At 37.3% G+C, this 21671-nt stretch overlaps 1 long non-coding RNA gene across 1 annotated transcript; it reads left to right on the top strand.

Annotated features, from left to right (window-relative positions):
- The first annotated feature begins 635 nt into the window (after nt 1-635).
- Nucleotides 636-19787, top strand: LOC125340326. Its single transcript, XR_007208747.1, has 3 exons — nt 636-730; nt 1649-1651; nt 19777-19787. It is a non-coding gene; the product is annotated as an uncharacterized LOC125340326 (long non-coding RNA).
- Nucleotides 19788-21671: the final 1884 nt, after the last annotated feature.

Here is a 21671-nt window from a genome sequence, read left to right as displayed (position 1 = left end):
TGTGATTTCCTCCTAAAGTTTCTCTGTAATGAAAGATACTAAGGCATTATAGCTCGTTTCAGTCCCCATTTGTATCAAGTTCCTCTGAACTAAAGTTTTGCTATTTCTTTTTTTTTTTTTTAACAGGAGACAAATTTTTCTTTATAGGTTTGGGAAGGTACATCTTGCTTCTACTCAAGGTCATTTTTATAGTCCAGAGGTCTTTTATTTTTTTACATCTCTTAGGCCATGAATTCATAGGGAATAGGTTTCAGTAGTTCAGGCTCTTTTCCATTGGTTCTCACAAAGTGTGCTTCTCTGGGTGGAGCAGGCTGGCGCTTCAGTTGAACCCAAGTTCCTTTCTCTTTGGCTTCCTTCTTTTTCTGGTTATTTTCCTTCACTCGTTTCAGGAAGCTATCTCAGCTCTTAGAGTGCTTAATATGCTCAATACGCACATTAATCCTCTTGGCAAGGATCTTGCCCTTAACTTGATTGTTCACGACAATGCCAACAGCATGCTGGGTAACATTGTAGACCCTTCCAGTTTTGTCATGATAACATTTGTGGGGCATTCTTTTTTGAACAATACCCATTCCCTTGATGTCTACAATATCACCCCTTTTTAGATTCTCATGTATGTAACAACTCCATGAAGGGCCTAGAGAACATGTATCGTGTACCTCTCCTCTTTCCCTTTGTGTTCATCATTTTGGCAAATTACTGAAAGATGGCAGTTCCGGCCAAAAGGGAAGTTTTGCTATTTCTTGCTCTTTTGGGTTTTCATTATATGTATACTAACTTTTCTTAGATTTTAGTTCCCTTAGATTTTTACTCAAAGCTAGAACTCTACCACAGCTGTGCTTCTGGGTTGTTGGTGGTTAATTTTGGAGAAGGGTCTCACAGACTTTCCTTCCCAGGCTTACTTTGAACTACAATCCTCAGATCTCAGCCTTCTGAATAGCTAGGATTTCAGGCATGTCACTGGCATCACCCTTGTCATTTTGTTGTTGTTTTTGTTGTTTGCCAGTCCTGAGACTTGGACTCAGGGCCTAAGCACTGTCCCTGCTTCTTTTTGCTCAACTCTTGAGTTTTATCTGTTTATGTGGTGCTGAGGAATTGAACCCCGGGCTTCATGCATGCTAGGCAAGCACTCTATTGCTAAGCCACATTCCTAGCCTCATCATGTTTTAAACATTTGAAATATTGGGTTACTTTTGTTTCTGTTTTGTGGGCTTTGCATTAGGTTTTCATTTTCTGGAGATTTGCTATTGTTTAAAATGTGATTTCTTTCTGTTAACAACTTTGCATGAGATTTGGTGTGTTCCATTTCTATTCTTCACTTAAAAAAAGTGTTTTTAAATAGTTGTACAAAGTGGTTTCAATTCAACGTGTCAATTTATGCATAGAATACATCTTGATCAGTGTCACCTCTTTCCTCATTCTCACCCATCTGTCCCCATCTCACTTGTCCCATCAGGTTACCTGATTCCATTGTCACATCTGTACATTGATTATTATGACTCTCTTCACCCATCCTTCCTCTGTCCACTTGTCTGCTTTCCCTTCCCTTCTTTTGTCACTTAAATAAGATGAAATGTAGACCTTCTTCAGCATCGTTCTGAGTTGAAGGCCATAGCTGCTGTTTTCACATGGCCATTCTGCTTTGAAGAGAGTGCCATTGTTGGCTTTTGAGTTAACCTGTTCTCAAGACTTACATTCCTGTGGCTTCCTCTAGTCTTTTCAACAGCTGATAAGATGGTCTATATAGCTAGTTTGGGTCCAAGGGGGTATTTGAACAATTACTTTAGTTACCTATGGATTGTTTTTGTTGTCCCTTTCAATCCATCTAGCTTTGAGTTGTTTCCTTAAAGCACTCAAAGACAGCTCATTGTATAGATCAAGGTAGAGACCAAGGAGAAGAAGGCCAAATTACATTGAGCTTTTATATTTTCATGATCTGTTTGCTTTTCCTGGATATAAATGTCTCTATTTGACACAAACCAATTTATTGAAATTGGTTGGGAAGTTTTATATAGTCAAATATGGAACAATATCAAATGTGATATAATGCCTTCCCCCCCAAAATCTATAGAACCTGTAAAGTTTATGACCTCACTTTCTCTTCTGTGATTTCTATATTTTTAAAAAAGATTTTAATATATTTAATTGGAAAAAAACTACTGTGACATGACTTACATACCCAAAATTAAATTTACACATTCATTTGCTATATAGTACAGGGCGTGACTAATGATAAAATGTAATAATATTCATGACTTTAGAGACATGAATTGGATACAAAGAGGACATTGGTCCAGCCACTACCTATCAGAGAGATGTAGAGACGAGAGTCGGTCTACGCTATGCAGAAATGGGGAAGCAACTCCAGAGGAATCCGGGTGTTCCAAGGGTCAATGATTACTAAATGAATTTTAAAATCTAGAACTTAAATACATGCTTTTAGAGGATCCTGTGATGGGAAGACTTTATTAGGTCTAAGAGTAAGTCACCAGTAAGCAAAACAGAAACATGGAAGTATCAAAAACACTTAAGATAAGGAGAATCTTTCCTCCTTTTGTTTTTCTCCTTAAGGAGGAGTGAATCTTTCCTTGACATGGAATTAGAGTTTAGGAGAGGGTCTACATTTCTTACTACCTTTGAGCCTTACAGCAAGGATCAAAAGCTGGTGACCAACATACTGGATTTCTTCATTGTATTTTGCTTTGCATGCAGATTGTTTTAACCACTGCAAGAATTCACACAGATTTGCAGATTTTTCCCCCCTATTTTAACCACGCATTTTATTGTCTGGCACTCTTCTCGCTTGGCAGTTGTCCCTTTAAAGAAGGCCTGCACTCTTCAGTTTCTATGGTACTCCTCTCTCCACATTTTATCACACTCAACTGACTTTGTACTGACATGGCTTGCTTGAACACTCAGTTGTCTGCATTTGCAGTTTTAGTCCTACAGAATGAAAACAGTTAATTGCGTTCCCAAACCCTGGGTTGAGTTTGCATTCCAGAAACTCCAGATTTCCAGAAATCTCAGGTCCACAGATGGTAAAAGGCACAACCAACAGAACACTGCAGGTTGATTAAAATAAAAAAAAAAGAACCAGATGAGGAGAGTTGACTATGGGAAAGAAATGTTAGTGTATATATGCCTTAAGTGTTAAAAGATAACTATCAAATGAGAAGATACATGCAATAATGCTTGTAAGACTGCTGGACCTTTTTTTTTCCAAATTTTTATTATCAAACTGATGTACAGAGAGGTTACAGTTTCATACATTAGGCATTGGATACATTACTTGTACTGTTTGTTACCTCGTCCCTCATACCCCCCTCCCCCCACCCCCTTTCCCTTTCCCCCCATGAGGTGTTCCATTCACTTAGACCAAACAGTTTTGCAAGTATTGCTTTTGTAGTTGTTTTTCTTTTTTTACCCTGAGTCTCTCAATTTTGGTATTCCCTTTCAATTTCCTAGTTCTAATACCAGTATACATGGTTTCCAATATACTCAGATAATGTTACAGAGATAGTGTAGGTACAACCACAGGAAGGTGATACAAGAACATCATCTATAATAGATGCTACAGATACACATGGTACGTTGAAAGTAATTACAACTGTGATATAACAATCGTTTCCATAACATGGAGCTCATTTCACTTAGCATCATCTTATGTGTTCACAAGGGTATAAGACTGCTGGACCTTGGTTGGTACTATGGTTAGAATATGAAGTTAGAACATTGGTGCATACACCAATATGAGGCAGACTGTGAGAATTAAGGGTGCCATTTGGACCAAGAAATAGAACAGAGCTAATTGGCTATACCAAGACAACCCATGTTTTCACCTCATTAACTTTGTGCTTTACTAAGCACACTGTTACTTCAGCTACCTTAAATCAATTTGGCATTTGGCTGGGCATTGACAGTACTACGATGAGCAAACTATGGTCTTTGCCTACATAGAGCTCATAATGAAAGGTAATGAAAGGCAGACAGAGGAGTAAATTAAGAGTTGATGTACTTAGTAATAACCAGTGCTATAATAGAGATTCATAGAACTTCTCAGAACACTGCCAATACTAAGGAAATTTCTTATCTTTTGACTACATTTATTGAGCCTCAGATTTGATGACTTAAAACACGTAAGTGCACTGAAATCTCACAGTTACAAAATAGACAATCTTCCTTCTCTTTGAAACTTTGTAAGTTTATTTTACTTACAAAATGAACAGTTATTATTATCTCTGTGGTGGTCAGAGAGATTCAGGAATACATTAGCTTGAATCTGTCCCCTAAGCTGTCTTGTGTTGTTTAGTCAGCATGTCATCAAGGGGGTACAATCATTTGCAAGTTTCAGTGTGTTTAGAGGCCAACTTCCAATATTGCTCATTGATAGGAGGGAGGTCTCTGTTCCTGTTCTGCTGCAGGTAAATGACCTTAGTCCCTGGTCAGGTGATTTTCTCCTTGGCTCTTGTTTATCAGCTGATACGTTTTATGCTTCCACAAGAATTTCTCTGTTGCTTAACTTCAAGTCAACAGGAACAGTGTCCCCCTGAATTTTCTTATCTATTTGCTTTAGCCAAATAGATTTTTAAAAATTTTTCCTAATAAAAAAATAGGACCAGCAACCTAGACATCTAGCTTCCACCTATCACCCCTGCAACTATAAGTGAGACAAATGAACTAGCACAGCTTGTGTTTGGGAACATGGAGGATAAATGGGACACTACAAGTTTTTGTTCTCAAATTGTGGATTTGAAGGAGAAATGATCTCATTAATCAATCATTGTGTTAAGGTTTTAGGTCTGCTCCTGAGGAGGAGCAAGTATGTAAGTGGAAATCACTCATTTCTATCCTATGTTGCTTCATGATGCTAGTCAGAGTCTGAAAAGCTGTGTTGCAGAAATGGAATGCATGGTATTCATAAGAATATGTGGTGTTCTAACTTGTTTCCAAATTCATGTCATCCTCATTATATAAGTTATTCAAAGCAGGCATTCAAATTCTGCCCCTGTACGTCAATGAAATGATAAGGCTTTATCACTCTCTCCAGAAATGATATATTTTATCAGCAGCCCCTGTCCCTCTACTACATGATCCCTGCCACTTTCAGAGATGTAACCAATTTCCACTTTGAGATATAAGACCAGAGTCTTGATCATTAGAGCTGAGCAAGACATTCCTCCTCAGGATACATGCAACTGGTGTCCAAACACCCACAAAACATGACGAATTACTACCAACAAAGGCTGCTGATCCCCACCCACAGTGTTATTTCCTTGATCAGAGTGTTTGAATTAGATCAGTATCTTTACCATTTTCTAATCACACTGAAGATGCATTCTCTAAGCTGCACATGCTTAGATTATTTTACTTCCGTTTTCCTTCTGTTTAAATCATGGACTTCATGTCCTGATTTGTTGAAGGTGTATGTGTGTGTGTCTAGTATTGCGCTCATGGCTGGGTCCTCTTCATTAGAGACAACTTTAACATTTTGCTGTGGTTTTTGTACACCAAATAAAAGAGAGAGGGGTGGTGAACCAACACATGGTGAACACGTGTTTCTTTCTTTATGTATGGAAGGGCATCTTCAAAGCAGTGTAGTGGCTAGCTTGGATTTTTCTGTGCCCCAAACATCAAATTGTGTAAGCCCTATCACATCCTTTTAGGTCTGACTAATTTGTCTTTGCTGCTCTCAAGTGTGTAGAGCCAGGGAGGGGGATCGCAGAGCTTCACCAAGCCTGCTGCTACAGGAGCACTGAGGGCAGGTATGGAAGATGCTTGCCCAGGCCATCAGATCCTGAGCAGCTGCTCGAGTCCATTAGTAGACACTTGAGCAGCTGGTGGGGGAAGCTTTGCTGCCCTGAGCCCAAGGTGGGGCTGGAAGCTAGGAATGGAGAGGGCTCAGCTGCCAGCCCCTGGCAGACAGATCATACCAAAGTTAGGGATGATTCTTTGAAATTCTGAAGTTGCTTATCATGTCTGGTAGGTAGAGTATATTTTTGCTACCAGTTGTGCCAAAAAGTGTTCTATCGAGCTTAACTGTACAGCTAATTGAGAACTATTCTATATCAAGTGTTCATGGTAATGTAGAGTTGTTGGGGGGAGTAGAGCAGACTCTATCTTGATTAGGGAAACATGGTAGCAAATGTTGGGAGTAGATCTGACACCATCTCGATTAGGGAAACAGGGTAGCAATAGTTAAAATGAAGTTAAATATTAGGTAAATCTGACCACAAAATTCTGCTTCTGTGAATGGCTTGTTTAAGTTGTTTGTTGCTTGCTCTACTCCCTGTGTCAGCCCCCTACATCAAGGACTGTTAGGGGTCTCAGTTTCAGCTCCCGAGTCTGTGCTGCATCCCTGGCCAGTCAGTTCGCTTTCTGCTTCCCCAATAAATCCATCTTTTTACTTAAGACTGTCTCTGAGTGGTGGACTCTTGGAGGGACTGTGGAATCTCCTCCCTTGAACCCCTTAACAGAGTCAGTTCTAAAGTTAATCTATCCATGCTTATTCCTACATTGTACTAAAAATAGCCATGCAAATCTGACTATAGCCTTCTTACTCTGTTTAATCTTAGCTACTAGTTGACTTTTTTCCCCCTCAAGCCTGGGAAATATCCTCCTATTTTTCTACAAAGCAAAGAAAAATAAAACAACTAAGCCAGTACAGCAGATGTGGCTTAAATCCTCCAAATTATTTCAGGACTTGAGCTTGTTTAAGGCTCTATTTTAAGATTCAGTACTTTGTATATTTGTCTCAACAGGAGGGTTAGAGAATTGAAATGTTTAATTGATGGAAAGTAGGAGCTGCTACTCCCCCATGCCGCCTCTACTCAGCAACACTGAAAAAGAAAGCCAGCCCATTCAATCCTTCCCTAGATCTTCCAAAGCTTAACATCAAATGAGAAGTCAGAAGAAAAATGCTTGAAGCACTATTTCTGACATTTCCTACTTTGATATGTGTATGCATGTATGCATTTTTAATTCAGATTATTGGGGAGTCACCTTCAAGTGGCTTTTCATAATCTACAAAAGAGGAGGAAAGAGGGAGGGGGAGGAAAGGAAAGAGAGAGAAAGAGAGGAGGAGTGGAACAAGAATGAAAGGAGGGATGGAGGGAAGAAGGGAGGAGGAGGGGGGGAGAAGATGGGAAGAAGGGAGGGAGGGAGAGAAAGAGAGAAAGAGAAAGCTTCTCACCTGGGATGTGATGTCAGTATCTCCCTCTAATAAGGAGTCTTGTTCACGGCTTTTTGGTGTCTAATTGGGAATTATACCTTGGTCAGAATATTTGTCACGATTCCAAGTTACCTTTGGAGCAGTAATTATTAAGTAACAGTGTTTAATTTAATAACCACCCTTGTTATTCGATTAGCACCGCCGGCAGACTCCGTCCTCTGACGGTCTCCGGGGTCATCCTCCAGTGATGCTACGGGACGGCGTCTCCCCAGGCCCCAGGATGCACACAGTTCGTTGTCAGTGCGGTGGTGACGGCCACACCTGGCAGCGTCCACAGTGCATCTGTGAGCGCCAGGGCAGAGCTGCTCTGTGCAGCTCCAGCGGCAGCAGAGGGAGCCTAGACTCTCCTGATACAGGCGGCTGGGGAATCTCGCAGCATCCCTGCTGCATTCTGAAAGGCAGAGAGGTCTGGTCCAGTCGCAGCCACCCCCCCCCCCCGCCGGGGGTGTGTGAAGTTCCCCTACAGGCACTCACCCTCAATTGTTGATGGAACCTTGGCTCGTGTCAACAAGAGGAAAGAGATCCCATTTTGCTTCCTTAGAGCAAGGGATGAGAAATGAGCTGCCCAAGGAATCTGGCATTGCGAAGAGTGAAAGGCAGTTTCCTGCCAGCAGCAGCTAAGTTGTAAAAATTGCTTTGGAAGGCGACTCAGGGAGCGCGGATAGGATTGACAGAAAAGGAACAGACACGGTGGCAGATCAAAGACATGGTTGATTGCCCCTGATTGGGTCGCTGGAACACGGCTGCTCCCGTTCTAACTATGTACAGCTGAATAAAGGAAAGGAGACTAGAAACACAATTGCAAGTGCGATTCCTGAAAGAAAGCATATACACTCCAAAAGGAGGGGAGGAACAACCCGGCTGGCGTGCACCTCTTTTTTTTTTTTTAAAGGAGAATCCCTGAGGTATGTTCTCTTTCTCCTCCTTATGTGCTGTTCCTCTGCATGTGATATTTTGCCTCTGCCTTTTCTTCTTGATTCTTTCTATCTGCACTTTGAATTACAACCAAGGAGCTCTCTTTATCGCATTCGTTACAGCTCACCTCTCCTGTGTTAATCATAGGTGTGATTCTGTGGACAACGAGGGTCTTTGAAATCAGGGCTTTGTTTTAAATGCAGAATGATAGGTGCTTGCATAGTTTCTCCTCAACTTTTGGGAGAATATCTGCATAGAGAAAAAGAACAAGGGTTGGGACAACAGTCGGGGAGTTCCCAATTTCTTTGAGTTTGGGAGGGGAAATCGGAACTAAATGGAAGAGAAAAGTTGAGACCTTTTAGGAAAGGGTTAAAAGTTAAGATGCCATAGACTAGTGTTGTGTCACTCTGGGCTCTTTTTTTACCCCCACCTTGGCATCTAAACTGGAGCCAATTGAGCTTTACATTGCTTCTGCCTAGCTAGCTCTTGGTCAGAATGGAGATTCTGCAGATTTACTTTCGAGAGGTGCATTAATAAAATTGCAGGCTTTTACAGCTGTTCTCTAAATACTGAAAGGAACTGATCTTTAAAAAAAATTCCTTCTGATTGTAAAAACTGAACTTCTGCAATCACATCATCAATACACTTATACAATAAACAGAAAGACACAGATGGCAACAGTAGTCAATGGTGGTTGCCTTTAGTACCTAGGCTGAGATGACAAAGCTTAAAATCAATTTTTCTAAAAGAGATTGGGTAGGTAGCACACAGAAAGATGAGTGTAAAAATACTCCATATTTCATTGAAACATTAAGAATATAAGTCTATATCATTTGAAATGAGTAACAGATGCGGGGCTCCTAGAAATAATCTTGTCATCCTTTACTCTTCAATACTTTATTGTCATAAGAGTGGGTAATACTGGCAACCATGGTGCATGTAAATGAGCTTCTCTAGAGGGGAGAAACAGGATGGAAAAGTTGGCTATATTTTTATATTTGTAAAATACTTTCATAGATGTGGCTTTTAGTGCTTTGTTGACATGAAGATTTAAGGCAAAACTTCTAGGACCTTGCCTTTTAATGATTATTTAATTAGTACAATGTAAAAGTCCAGATGAGATAGGAGCAAATAGGGTTAAATTGATCATTTAGGTATACTATAAGACTTGTTTAAGATTATACCTTGTTTTGCCACAGGCAATGGTCTGGAGCCCTTACATGGGCTACACAACAAAATGAAGTAACCACTTGCTACAGAATTCTATACCTTGCCAAAATAATAATGCCAAAATATGATCAGTCACTATAGGCAATTTTGAAGAATGTAGAATGATAGAAGATGGACAAAGTATTGAGTTTGTATTCATGTGTAGGACATGAAGAACTGCCTTACTTTTGTTGTATGGGGAAGAATCTGACACCTATAGACGAAACATTACAGCAATGATGCAACAATAATTTTGTAGAAGTCTTGGAATGATCATTTTTTGAGTTGAGGTAAAATAATGTAAAAGAACATTTGAAACTTATTTAACTTTCAAATGAGTCACCCTTTCTAGCTACAAAAGTTGTCTTTTTCTACAATTTGTTGAGGTAGTAATTTCAGAAGAATTATGGGCTTGGATTGGAGAGCAGATAAGTAGATACTTGTATCTAGAAGAGAGATATAAACTACAAGAGAGTTGATAAATATATATACTTCAATCTACTATGCCTTCATGCCTATTTCCTAAGCATTAATCTATTTGTTATTAGACTCCTACCAGAAAGATTTGGAAACTTCTCCCATAAATCCTTATCACTTGTGTAAATTGATGCCTAGATGAAATATGTGGTGAATGTGTTAGATAAGCTTAGAGCAATCACTTTGCATGTGTCTCTGATTAACCATGGAAATGTCTTCCTTCCTCGACGGTATACTGTCTGTGACTGCTGGTTTTAAATATCAAGTAGTGAAATATGTGGTACACAGGACTATTTGCTTAAGAACTCATGGGTCATTGTAGACAGATTAAAATGTGTTGATTCTCTCTCTGTGTAATTTGTTTTGAAAAGGGAGGAAGGGAGAGAGAGAGAGAGTGTTAGAGGGGAATCCATGAGAAGAGACTGTACTTCTGAGTCTTTCACAACATTTAGGCAAACCTGTGTCTTTGAATATTATCATATATACCTTTGGTATCATATTTTCTCAACACTCAATGCATTACATGTATATTGACCTTCCTAGTTAATGTCACACATAAACTCTACTGTGAGCTCCCTGGGTCACTGTGTCACCTGTACATTGTCTTCTCTAGTTTTAGTACCAACTTCCATTAATGCATTGTTTCTATCCCATAATCTTCCCTGCCTTATGGCTTTATCCAACTTTTTTTTTTTTGCGAGATATGGAGTCATCTCTGCCCACTGAGTAAACTACCTTTCTTTTCAGCTAGAAACTTTAGGAATTTTAAATGCAAAATACCCTTTTTCAGAGAGGAAGCAACTATCTCTATTACAGTTCATATCTCATATCTGCTTACTTCTTAGTGCACATTTAGAATATCATCCTTCAAACAGTAATTGCAAATTCAAAGAATTGAAATTACATCTTTTTGTTATTGTTATTGCAAAGTGTTAGTGTTTGCATTGCTAGGCTGCCATTCCTTTCTAGCTTTTCCTTTTCAAAAAAGAGGACTTATTAATATCCTTCTCAGCCTGTAGCTTTTGGACACACAGAAGAATGAGTACCTGGTCTTGAAATATCCGCAGAGATAATGGAGGCTACAGCATTGTTTGTTCCATTTGTATCCATCTAAGACAGAGTTAGGAAGACAAGAATGGGTGCTCTAGAGCTAAAATTCCCCAGAGGAAAAGTAGACACTGAATCATTTCTCTTTCTCTGTGAAACTGGTTGTGACCCAAGAAACCGGTTGTGATCCAAGAGTCAGATGTTTTCTATGCCTTGTATATATTAGCTATATGTGTTAGCCACCACATGCAGAAATTATTGTAGTCTTGATTTAAGAACACTTTTATATAGTTCTTCCTACTTACCTGGATATTTGCAGAAATAATACTGGATAATAAGATAAACTCACTACTATAAATTCTCAGTTTTGAACATATTCTTGAAAGGTAATCACAACAAGTGGACTTATTTTTCATATATATATATGCATGTATATGTATATTGGTCTCGAGGAACTTGTATAATCCAACTTTAAGCTTATCTCTTTCTGTCAGTCAAATCTTCATTGGCCAATGTTCTATGTTCAGGACAAAGTACAAGTTACTTCTGAGCACTTTGACTCTTGATGATCTGGATGCAAGATGCCATTTGGATAGAGAGAAAAAAGTGTGTCACATAAAAGTTTTGGTTCACCTGTTTATAATTAAAAATAACATTCTCTCAAAGTAATTTTCCAGGCACACAGAGCCTAAGGGGAAAAAAACAAAGAACAGAGAAAGAGAAGAATAACTTTTGAGAAGGGATGAGTTTTTTTCTCTTTCAGTAAGGAAGAGCTGATGACTTAGGCAGAGTAATTGAGCCTTTTTTTTTCTTTGTAGAGGTTGGGGTATGGACTCAATCCAAGGGCACCTAGAGAAAGAAGGGATGTGTTTGGAATCCTGCCATTGCTAACTAGCATATAACTGGAATTGGAAAAAATTCATTTGTCCATTAATGAGAAATCTTAAGTAAAGTTGAGAGTAGGATAAACCTAGAGAATCAATGTGCACATTTTGACAGGAATCACACGTTTTGTTCTCTAATAGAAAAAGACCAGAATTTATAATATCCTGGCTAAGTCTTCTTCTGACTAGAAAATATTGTGGTGCTGTATACTTTGTAAGTCTTGATCTTTCTTGTTTGTACATCTGTTTAGATGCTCATAAATTCCTGTCTAGTTCCCCAACTCAGAGATGTTCCTCCTCCTCCTCCTCCTCCTCTTCCTCCTCCTCCTCCTCTTCCTTTTTCTTCTCTTCCATTTCCCCCTCTGCCTTCTTCTTACAGAAATATTTTTTCTTTTTGTATGTAATTGTACCAAACAGTGGGTTTCTGTATAACATTTTCAAATGTGTGTCATATACTTTGCTCATATTTGCCCCTCAACCACCCTGTCTTGCCACTTCTCCACTCCTGGTCTACTGCCTCTTCTTAAAACTCTATAAAGTAGTTTTCATTTCAGATGTAGTTACAGAATTATTTTCCTCTAATTTGCTTTTCCTAGGACTCCAGAAGCATGTAAATGGCACTTGCTTGCTTAAGAAACTGAAGAAATAATATTAATCCTGCTAAAATTGAGTAGAAAGTCTGTCAGCTTCTTTTCCTTGAGACAACTGTGCAAAAGTATCAACTTAATTATATCCTAAGTAGCTATATACAAATTATCTCTCAATGTCCAATGGGAAGTTGGTTCCAAGGCTCACTACAGGTATTAGAAACCCAAAGATGGTATATTATTTTCATATGCTGTAAGCACATCCTTCTACATACCTTAAATCACCTCTAGTTTGCTAATAATAACTATAATCCAAGTGTTGTGGTAGTAATTGTTCAGGTACTAATAGTATTAAAGTTGTCAAATTTTCATTATAGTTGGAAAAAATGAATGATCTGTAGTTGGCTGAATCCACGAATGCAGAACCTGTGGGATCTGAGGGCTACTGTACTATGCAGAGGACTCCGTAATTGGTATCTGTGAATCATTACATATTTGCTGGCTCTTTGATAGCTGTTGAACTGTTGTTGTTTGACTGCCAAAAAACAAATGCGGTTAGAGGACTTAGATGCTCCCTTTTCTTTATAGTCATTCATAGAATAGCACTTTTTAAAATGGGGACAAATACAGTCATAATATTCAGCGTGCATACATATACACACTTGTATACATATATATGGAAAAGGAAGTGGGAACATGAGACTTTTGGAGGAAAGGGCAGATGGGACAAGGGAGAATGATTGAAGAGGTGGCTCTGATCAAGAAACAAGGAACACATAAATAAATATGGTAAATGGTAATCCCCTCTTACAGTCATTTGAAGTTTTGAAAATAAAAATAATCATACTCCCACTAGTCATTAGAATAGTTTCCTTTTACTCACTCCAGCTGTCTTTTTCTCTGGATGAGTGCATTTAAGGAGAATTTTCTGGAAAGTAGAGGTAGGGGGTTTGTAGGATTTCATGGCTGAATAGACAAATTTAAGTAGACAGTCTTCTAAAGTCTAAAAATAATTTATGATTTTTAGCTTTAAAGGAGGTTGATTGCCAGGAGGCAAAATACCTAGATAATTTCATACATGTAAAAAGTTTTTTAAAATGTATAATTTCTTTCCTTTGTTGGAAACAGTCCATTGAGTAAAAAAACAAACAAACTTGTGTTTAATTACTCAGTAGTTTCAGGTAGTTGGACATATTTGTACAAAGAATAAATGATAAGTATAACATTTAATAAATACAGGAAATTATAATAATAACATTCTTTACTTGCTGCCTTGCTTTGTTTACCCTCAAGTCTTAGTATTCCTTAATTCTCTCCTGAGTTGCATTAGTGGCTTATACTATTTCTTGAATGGATTTCTACCAACAAGTTGAGATTTAATTTCAGTTCTTTTCCTTAAACAGATTGTTCTCTTGATTTCCTTTTTTCTCTTGGGCTCAGATCTCATCATCCTCACTGCCTTATTCTTCCCAATAGCTCACATTCAGTTATTTATCCACGCTGATTTTCTGTTTCATAATCACCTTCAACTGTGCCTTCATTTCTCTGGTGACCCTTCTGGTTCAGGTCCTTGCCACATTATGCCTAGACTACTGCTCAGATCTTCTGATTGTTCTTTGTGTTATGAACCTGTCCTCTGAGCATCTGTTCTGCATGCCACTGCCAAAATCATTGTCCTAAAAATTGTCATGGCATATATCATTCTCTGCTCAAAAACTTGAATTTAAAATAAAACATAAAATTCATTTTGCGTCAAGAAACACCGTTTACCATTAGGCCCAAGACAGCCTTTCCAGTTTACTTTTTTTTCTAGTTCCTTACCCACTTTCTATCCCAAATTCCACAGACTGCTCACAGATTCAAATACTGGCATGCTATGAAATTATGTAATGCTGGATGACTTTTCAAGTTTGTTTATTAATATATTGCATATCTTTGCATGAAATTTCTCCTATGGTGTTGATGTTCACTTTAAACCTTTATTGTCTCATGTTACTTTCAAAATATAGTCCTATTTAGACTATTATGTCCCTAAGTACTATATATACATACATACACACACACACACACACACACACACATATACACAAACTTAGGACACTTCTTTAAAATTCCTCCCTCTTCATTCTCAAGAAAATAATGACACTGTAGAGAGAAGGTTTTTAGGAAATGAAATACAGGGTGTTTAGTGAATACTATTTAGAATTAAGTACAGTTGTGTTTATATTTATCACTATCCATGAATAAGTGGTGTCTGCTCAGTAAATGTGCGCTTGATTTTGTATATGATTTGCATTCCTGAACATTTCTGTTAGAGGACAATATTGGCAGGGAAGGAAAATATCTTGTATACAAAATAAGAAATAACAACAAAAAAAGTCCCCTGTCCCAAGATAGTTAGGACCTCAGCAGTGATCTTTAGGACAAACTATATTAGCATTGAGCATCCTGCCACTTATGAAATCCATTGCATTGAAATCTCAGTGTATTTGTGTTTCCAAATGTATGGTGAGTAATTTCAATCAAATTATACAATAGATGAGGTTTTCCTAAAGAATCTACCATTATAAAATCCTCTTGCAAACAAAAGTGTTCCAACCAAATTTTCTCTTTGCTCAAAGCTCCCAACATCAGGAGACATTTAGTGACTGAGTAATGGCTTCATGTACTCAACCATGAAGAAGCAAAAGGGGTAGATGGATATTTAAAAATAAGGAACTGCCTACCTAACTGTGACCCACTAAAGACCCATGTCAGTTGGTTATGGTGTTTATTACTCTTTCTTGACTGAAGGGTTATGAGACTAGATGTTACCTTCTATTCAGTGTATTTATTGTAGTAAGATATTTTTTTCTCATGGTCTTCATATTCCAATATCCTTCTTTACTTTCTCTGACCTAAATTTTCTATTTTGATATCTATCAATAATCTAAATTTTAGTGCAGCTCCGTCCTATTTTATTAACTCTTTTAGCATATCAAGCATGTTCCAGTATTGGTCTCTGTAACCATGGCTTCTACCTGCTGGTATTGAACTCCCAATAAGGTCATGGATAAGTCACATTGGGGGGAGGAAACCCAAGGAATCCACAGTGGTCTGTTTTAGTTTTTTGAAACTAATTCTTTTTTTAAAAATAATTATTATTTATTGTCAAAGTGATGTGCAGAGGGGTTACAGTTTCATACGTAAGGCAGTGGGTACATTTGTTGTACGATTTACCTCCTCCCTCATTTCCTCCCCCCCCAAAAAAAAAACTAATTCTTAAGACATCTTATTTCAAAATAGGAGTCTATGTGCCTAGTTATAGGTAGGTGCTTTATCCTGTGATATTTCCAGTTAGAGAGAGATTTCTGTAAAGCTGGCAAATGAGAAGTCTGACTAGGACCTGAATTCCTCTCTTGAGTTCAGTTAGGAGGGATGAAGTATAGTCGGTTCTAAAATCTACTGAGAGTAGACTTGGTAAGGTTTTTCTTGTGAGATTCTGCAGTTTTATAGTCTTTTCCTTATGACCCTTTACATTATATGTCTTGATGAACTTCTCTAATAGCTGGAATTGTCTAGACTTCAGGTTCTACCTGCAAGATGTTATTTGTTGATTATTGTATTCAAAATATACAGCATCTTTTTTGAGAATGAAGTTTCTTAGAATTGAGAAGATGTGATGAAAGTTTCAAATTTAAAGTAGAATCTAAAACATTAGACATCATTTATTTATTTTTGTTTTTGTTGATATAGACTCTTTCACTCAGGGTCTCATGTTCTCTCAGATTTGTTTGCTCATGGCTGGCACTTGAACCATGCCTCCAGCCCCAGCTTTTGGCTAGTTATTTTGATGATGGAGTCTCATGAACTTTTCTGTCCCCAGCATACTTAGAAGTATGATCCTCTAGGTCTCAGCCTTCTAAGTAAGATGATAGACACAAGCCACCAGCATGTAGCTTAGAATTTTTTTAGAATTATGGAGTATGAAGGAAGTTCTTATTAAAGTAATTATAATTTCTGGATATCTGTTTCTCAATTGCTTCTTAATGTACATATTTTTTCATTCTTCAGTGTGAACTTAATCTGATTTCTTTATGTGAAACCTTTACAGGACAGATAATTTACTGCTCTACTTAATGTTAGATAAGAGTGAACCAAAACTCAATGCTTGTTCATATTTTAATGCAAAGAAATCTGTTACTGCATGTCTATGAAAATCAGTGCAAATGATAACTAATCTGAAATCTAATAAAGAAACATTATGAACTATTTATCAGGAGTTTAAACACTAGTGGACAAAATCCAACAAATTTATAGCAGTAACCTTAAAAGAAAGATACCTATTTATAGGCAAGTATGCTCTTAGTAAGTTAAGACATGCTGTCTTTTGTGTGAAATATTGTATAATAATGATATTTGTATTCACTATGACAGCATGAGTTTTCAAGACTTCCCCAAAGTACTTTCTACATGATAAAATATTAAATTATGCTTAGCAAGATTAATAATATACTTTATACCTTCTGATTCGCTGATAAGCAGATATTATAAAGAAAGATGTGTTTCTGATCCAGTTAAGTAATATGATGTTGGTGAAAAGCATTGGTGGGAGTAATTACAGTTCTATTTTGTTTGGTTTGGGAGGTAGTAGTAATGATCATTTGGAAAGTAATTTAACTCCTACATCGATTGGTTATCAGCACCAAGGGACATACTCCTCCTCCAACATCACATACTCAGGTCCAAATGCATCCTTAAAAAGGAATAAGAAAGAGATTGTGGTTATGAAAAATGCATCATTTTCCCAGAAAAGCAAAGCCAGCACCCTACTGAAAGGGAACTGGAGCTGAAAGACAGTGAATTTTTCATATTTCTGAGTACCAGCAGGTTTATCTTAATTGCATTTTGCTTAGGTTGCTACTGAAATAAGTCTGTAGGTCTCGGCTGTTGACTAAGGAAGAATCATGGCAGGAATGTCATAGAGAACAAGACAAAGTCAAGCTTGGATGTGAAACCTGAGCCCAAATCCCTACTGTAGAGCCCTCAACACATTGAGGCAAGGGAGTTGACATTTTCTGTTCTTGCTCTATGCCTTAGGCTATGTAAGAGGCAACACTGCACCTTTCTGATTGAGAAGTGTTATCTCTGATCTCTTGGGCTGCTACTTTTGTCCTAATTAGAGACTATTTATAAAACACGTGGAGTCTTAAGGGGTTTCCTTCTGGGTTAATTACAGAGCTGTGAGCAGCTTTTGCAGGTGAAATGAAGTTCCATTTCAGACCAGATGTGTCTATGTGGGTTTCATGTGTACCTTACCTGTGTAGAGGCCTAAAGGCTTTCCGAGCACCTGTCCCTCACCATCTAGTTTGGCCTGAATCCCAGTGCCTGTTCCTGCCTTCTTGCCTACCCTTCACTAGATGGTGAGTTTTCTTGAAAACAGATGTGCTCCTGTCTGTAATCTGATTGAGTGCATGCATAAATTAGGCACGGGTACAGGAGGAAAAATGGTGAATTAAAATAGAGCAAATGGGATATAACACAGATGTTTCCTGTGTTTGACATTAATAATAAAAATAGTGCTTAAAGAAATTTTTTTCTGATATTTTAAATAGGATGCAATGGCCTATGTAATGTCTGAGTATTGGCCAGAAAGAGTATTCCCAGACAGAAAAAAATATTTGTATGATGGAAAGAAATAAAGTTGCAAGTTGAGCAAGAGGTTGTTCTATGTGATTTAAGAAGTCTTTTGGCACTTGGCTAAGCTCTACAGAAGGCATGTGAAGATGAATAAGGAAACCTACATTCAAAAGGTCTTACATCTACAGGATTTGGGAAACATGTATGAAGAAGGGAAGAATGATATTCCATGTTGCAAAAGGGATGTCTTGGTGAGAACAAAATGAAAAGGCATTGTAACCAAACAAAAGACTAAAGAGATGCTTTGAGTTACAAGAGAGAATGTTTGGTGAGGGGTAGGGCTTTTGTTAGGCTTGAATTCCATCAAATAATCATGGTTTGGTGGAAAGAAAATAGTAATGATTATTAAAATCTTTTCCTTAAGTTATATATTTGGCTCTTGCAAGATACATGGTGAATTGAGAAGCAATGATAACTTTGCAATTCACCATGTGTCTTCCAATCTCAGTACTGGTCACAAGGCATAGCTATCCCCCAATAAATACCTATTGGTTGAATACTGTTGATCCTTCAATATTGCTAGTATGCATGAAAACTTTAGAATTCAAATCCAGGATTTTAGCCATCTATCTTTATCATCAGTGCATTTGTTCATTGGCCACTATTCTGGTACTGGGATGACCAAGTATTGTCTTCTAAGACACCAATGAGTGTCATAACCTTATGGGAAAAGTAAAGCATAGATGCCAAGTATTGTCTCAGTAAAATATTACAAGGTAAGTCAGGCTGTTTCTGTAACACTGTTCAACATTTTAGAATCTGCTAAGTACCTTCCCTCCAAATTGTGATCAGATATTTCTAATCTGAACACTGTGGCTCAATTGGCATTTATCAATGAAGACAAGGTTATGTAACCTCAATTACAATCTTGGAAAATTGTCAACAAAATCTGATTAATGAGTACTGCTTAATTGCTTTAAAAAAGGATCTAGGCAATCTTTCTTGGTTTCTGCCTGAAACAATAGCTTTGTAGGAAATTCAGGGATAAAAATAGAAAAAAAGAAATCCAAAGAGCTCCCAAAGACACCAGAGCAAAGTAGTTACCTTGAATTGAAATGAGCATTCCTTGTGTTCCCCCTATTTTTCCATTGAATCCTTAGACTTATTCTTTGCAAAATAGAAAACATGTTTGTATGTTTTGTTATGCCATGCAAAACTAGTTCCTTTTTTGACTGTTGGATACAACATCCAGCTAAGCTAAGCATATCTGTAATTCTAGCACTTGGAAGTTGGAGTCAAGAGGATTAGGAGTTGCCAGCCAGCTTGGATTACACAGTTAGACCCTGTCTCAAAAAAATCCATAATAACAATAAAATAGAAAAGTGCTCACCAGTGTGAGGATTATTTTTCCACTTTCTAGTTCAGGTTTTTCCCACATAGATAGGCAAAGTATATAAAGTTAATGTTTAATTTCCTAAGGAAATTGTTTCCTGGGAAATCGTGCTAAATGTGCTTTTAAATCAGTTCCCAAGCATCAATGTATCTAATTTTCAGAGTAAGAATTTTCTTATACTATGACAAAAGTGGACCTTTCTTTAAAAGAACAGACTACTCCATCAGTTGTTTTTGTAAGCAGCTGTCCTAGGTTCTGACAGGCTGCAGGGCAGTAGTCTCAAAGTTTTGGCCAGAGATTTCTTGTACTGTGCCAATAAAGAAAACAGAGGAAGACTTGGGTTAAAATGTTTAACAATATTCCTTATCCATGCTTCTTACTTTACTACTGATTATTTTGCCAAATCAACGAAATGAGGTAGAGGTACTTAATTGGGGGAAAATGTCTAAAGTGAAAACAGGGCAGGTTGTCTGAAAGGCAAGCAGGATATGATAGCATAAGTATCTCTGCTGAAGCTTACATGGACATGGCTTTCTACCTTACCTGATTCTTTTTTTTTTTAATTCAATACATTTATTAAAATTGTTGGAAAAATTGCTATCCTATCACTATGCAAAACAAATATTGAATCAATTTTAAAATTCAAATAAATAGATTAACAAATTTTAAAAAGTAATTTGAGCATAATATGAATATGTTTTACTAGTATAATACAAATTCTGTTGTTCATAACATTCTGAATAAACTCAGTTTATTCTCTCACTATAACATTAATGTCAAATACTTAGTAAAACACAAGTTTAAATGTGTGGAAAATATACATAATAATTGTTTATTTGTATTTTTGATTGAACAATACAATGGATAATACTAAATTTTAACTATGTCTAAATTTTATTCACCACAACAATCCAATGTTGATCAATCTTAACCTGATTCTTTATGCTGTTAAAAAGTCTTTCCCTCGTGAATTATCTGTTTGGTGTCTTAATCTTTTTATGAGACTCCCTGGATTTTTCTTTTAGACAATTATTCCCTCTATGACTTGGGATCACCAAGAAATAGGCCCTGGGTAAAGAATTGCATAGATTTCAAGTGAACACAAAAAACATTAGGAAGATTAGGAGTAAGAGGGACTTTCTGCCTTGTCCTTTCCTGGTGAATTAGTTAGTGATACAACTCTGGCTTCAATTGATATAATAATATTAGTAGGTAAAGGACACACTGGAATCACATCTATGTGTAACATAAAACATTGAAAGCTTTTGCTTTTATTGGTGATAGATGCATGTTTTTTTCCTGCTTTATATTTCCTTTCTAAAATTATAAAATTTCTTTATATTTTCCTTTGATCATTTTGATGGATTCAAATTCTCCTACTATTAAAATGTGAGCTGTTAAAGTAAGTAGCAATTGCTTAAAGGAAAATAAAGATATGTTCAGAGGAGCAAATAAAGTTTTGTTTATTTCATAAGATTTTAGGGCTGGGGATATAGCCTAGTGGCAAGAGTGCCTGCCTCGGATACACGAGGCCCTAGGTTCGATTCCCCAGCACCACATATACAGAAAACGGCCAGAAGCGGCGCTGTGGCTCAAGTGGCAGAGTGCTAGCCTTGAGCGGGAAGAAGCCAGGGACAGTGCTCAGGCCCTGAGTCCAAGGCCCAGGACTGGCCAAAAAAAAAAAAAAAAAAAAAAAAAAAAAAGATTTTAGGGTCATGATAGTCTCATGAATGGGAAAATACTCCACCCCTTCTTTCTCCTCCTTCATATCTTGAACCTCAGTTATTATCTAAGACTTCCAAATATCTCAGAAAAGAAATGAATCCATGCTGTCTTCATTAATTAACTCTCAAGTCATGTTCTTTCATCACCTAAAAGGTACAATTGTTCAGGTAAAAGGTACAGTTGGTCAGGTAAAAACCATCTTGAGGACATGAGGCAGAGTAAATCATCATTATATAGGACAAAATACTGTATAAAATTCATTTCATAAATCTTATAGTTCCGGGGATAAGCCTCTCTGTGTCCTTGGGTCCAACAGTCAGACCAACTTCTTGGGATAGCCATGTTTTGCTAGCAATCCTTTCATTTAAAGTACAAAACAGCTGGGTAATGGAGTCCACCTTGAAGAAACAATTTAGAATAAAGAATCAGGAATGATTTTAAAGTATTGTACCATATATCAATCACCACAGGGCCTTTTCATTGCCATATATAGTAAGCATTGTGTGGTATAATATAGTAGATAGGTAGGTAATATAGATTTAAATTATTGCCCTAGGATACATATACAATTGTTATATTTTTATATT

The sequence above is a fragment of the Perognathus longimembris genome, chromosome 23 (genome assembly GCF_023159225.1).
Source record: "Perognathus longimembris pacificus isolate PPM17 chromosome 23, ASM2315922v1, whole genome shotgun sequence".
Lineage (NCBI taxonomy): Eukaryota > Metazoa > Chordata > Mammalia > Rodentia > Heteromyidae > Perognathus > Perognathus longimembris.
This window is presented reverse-complemented; position numbering and strand designations above follow the sequence as displayed.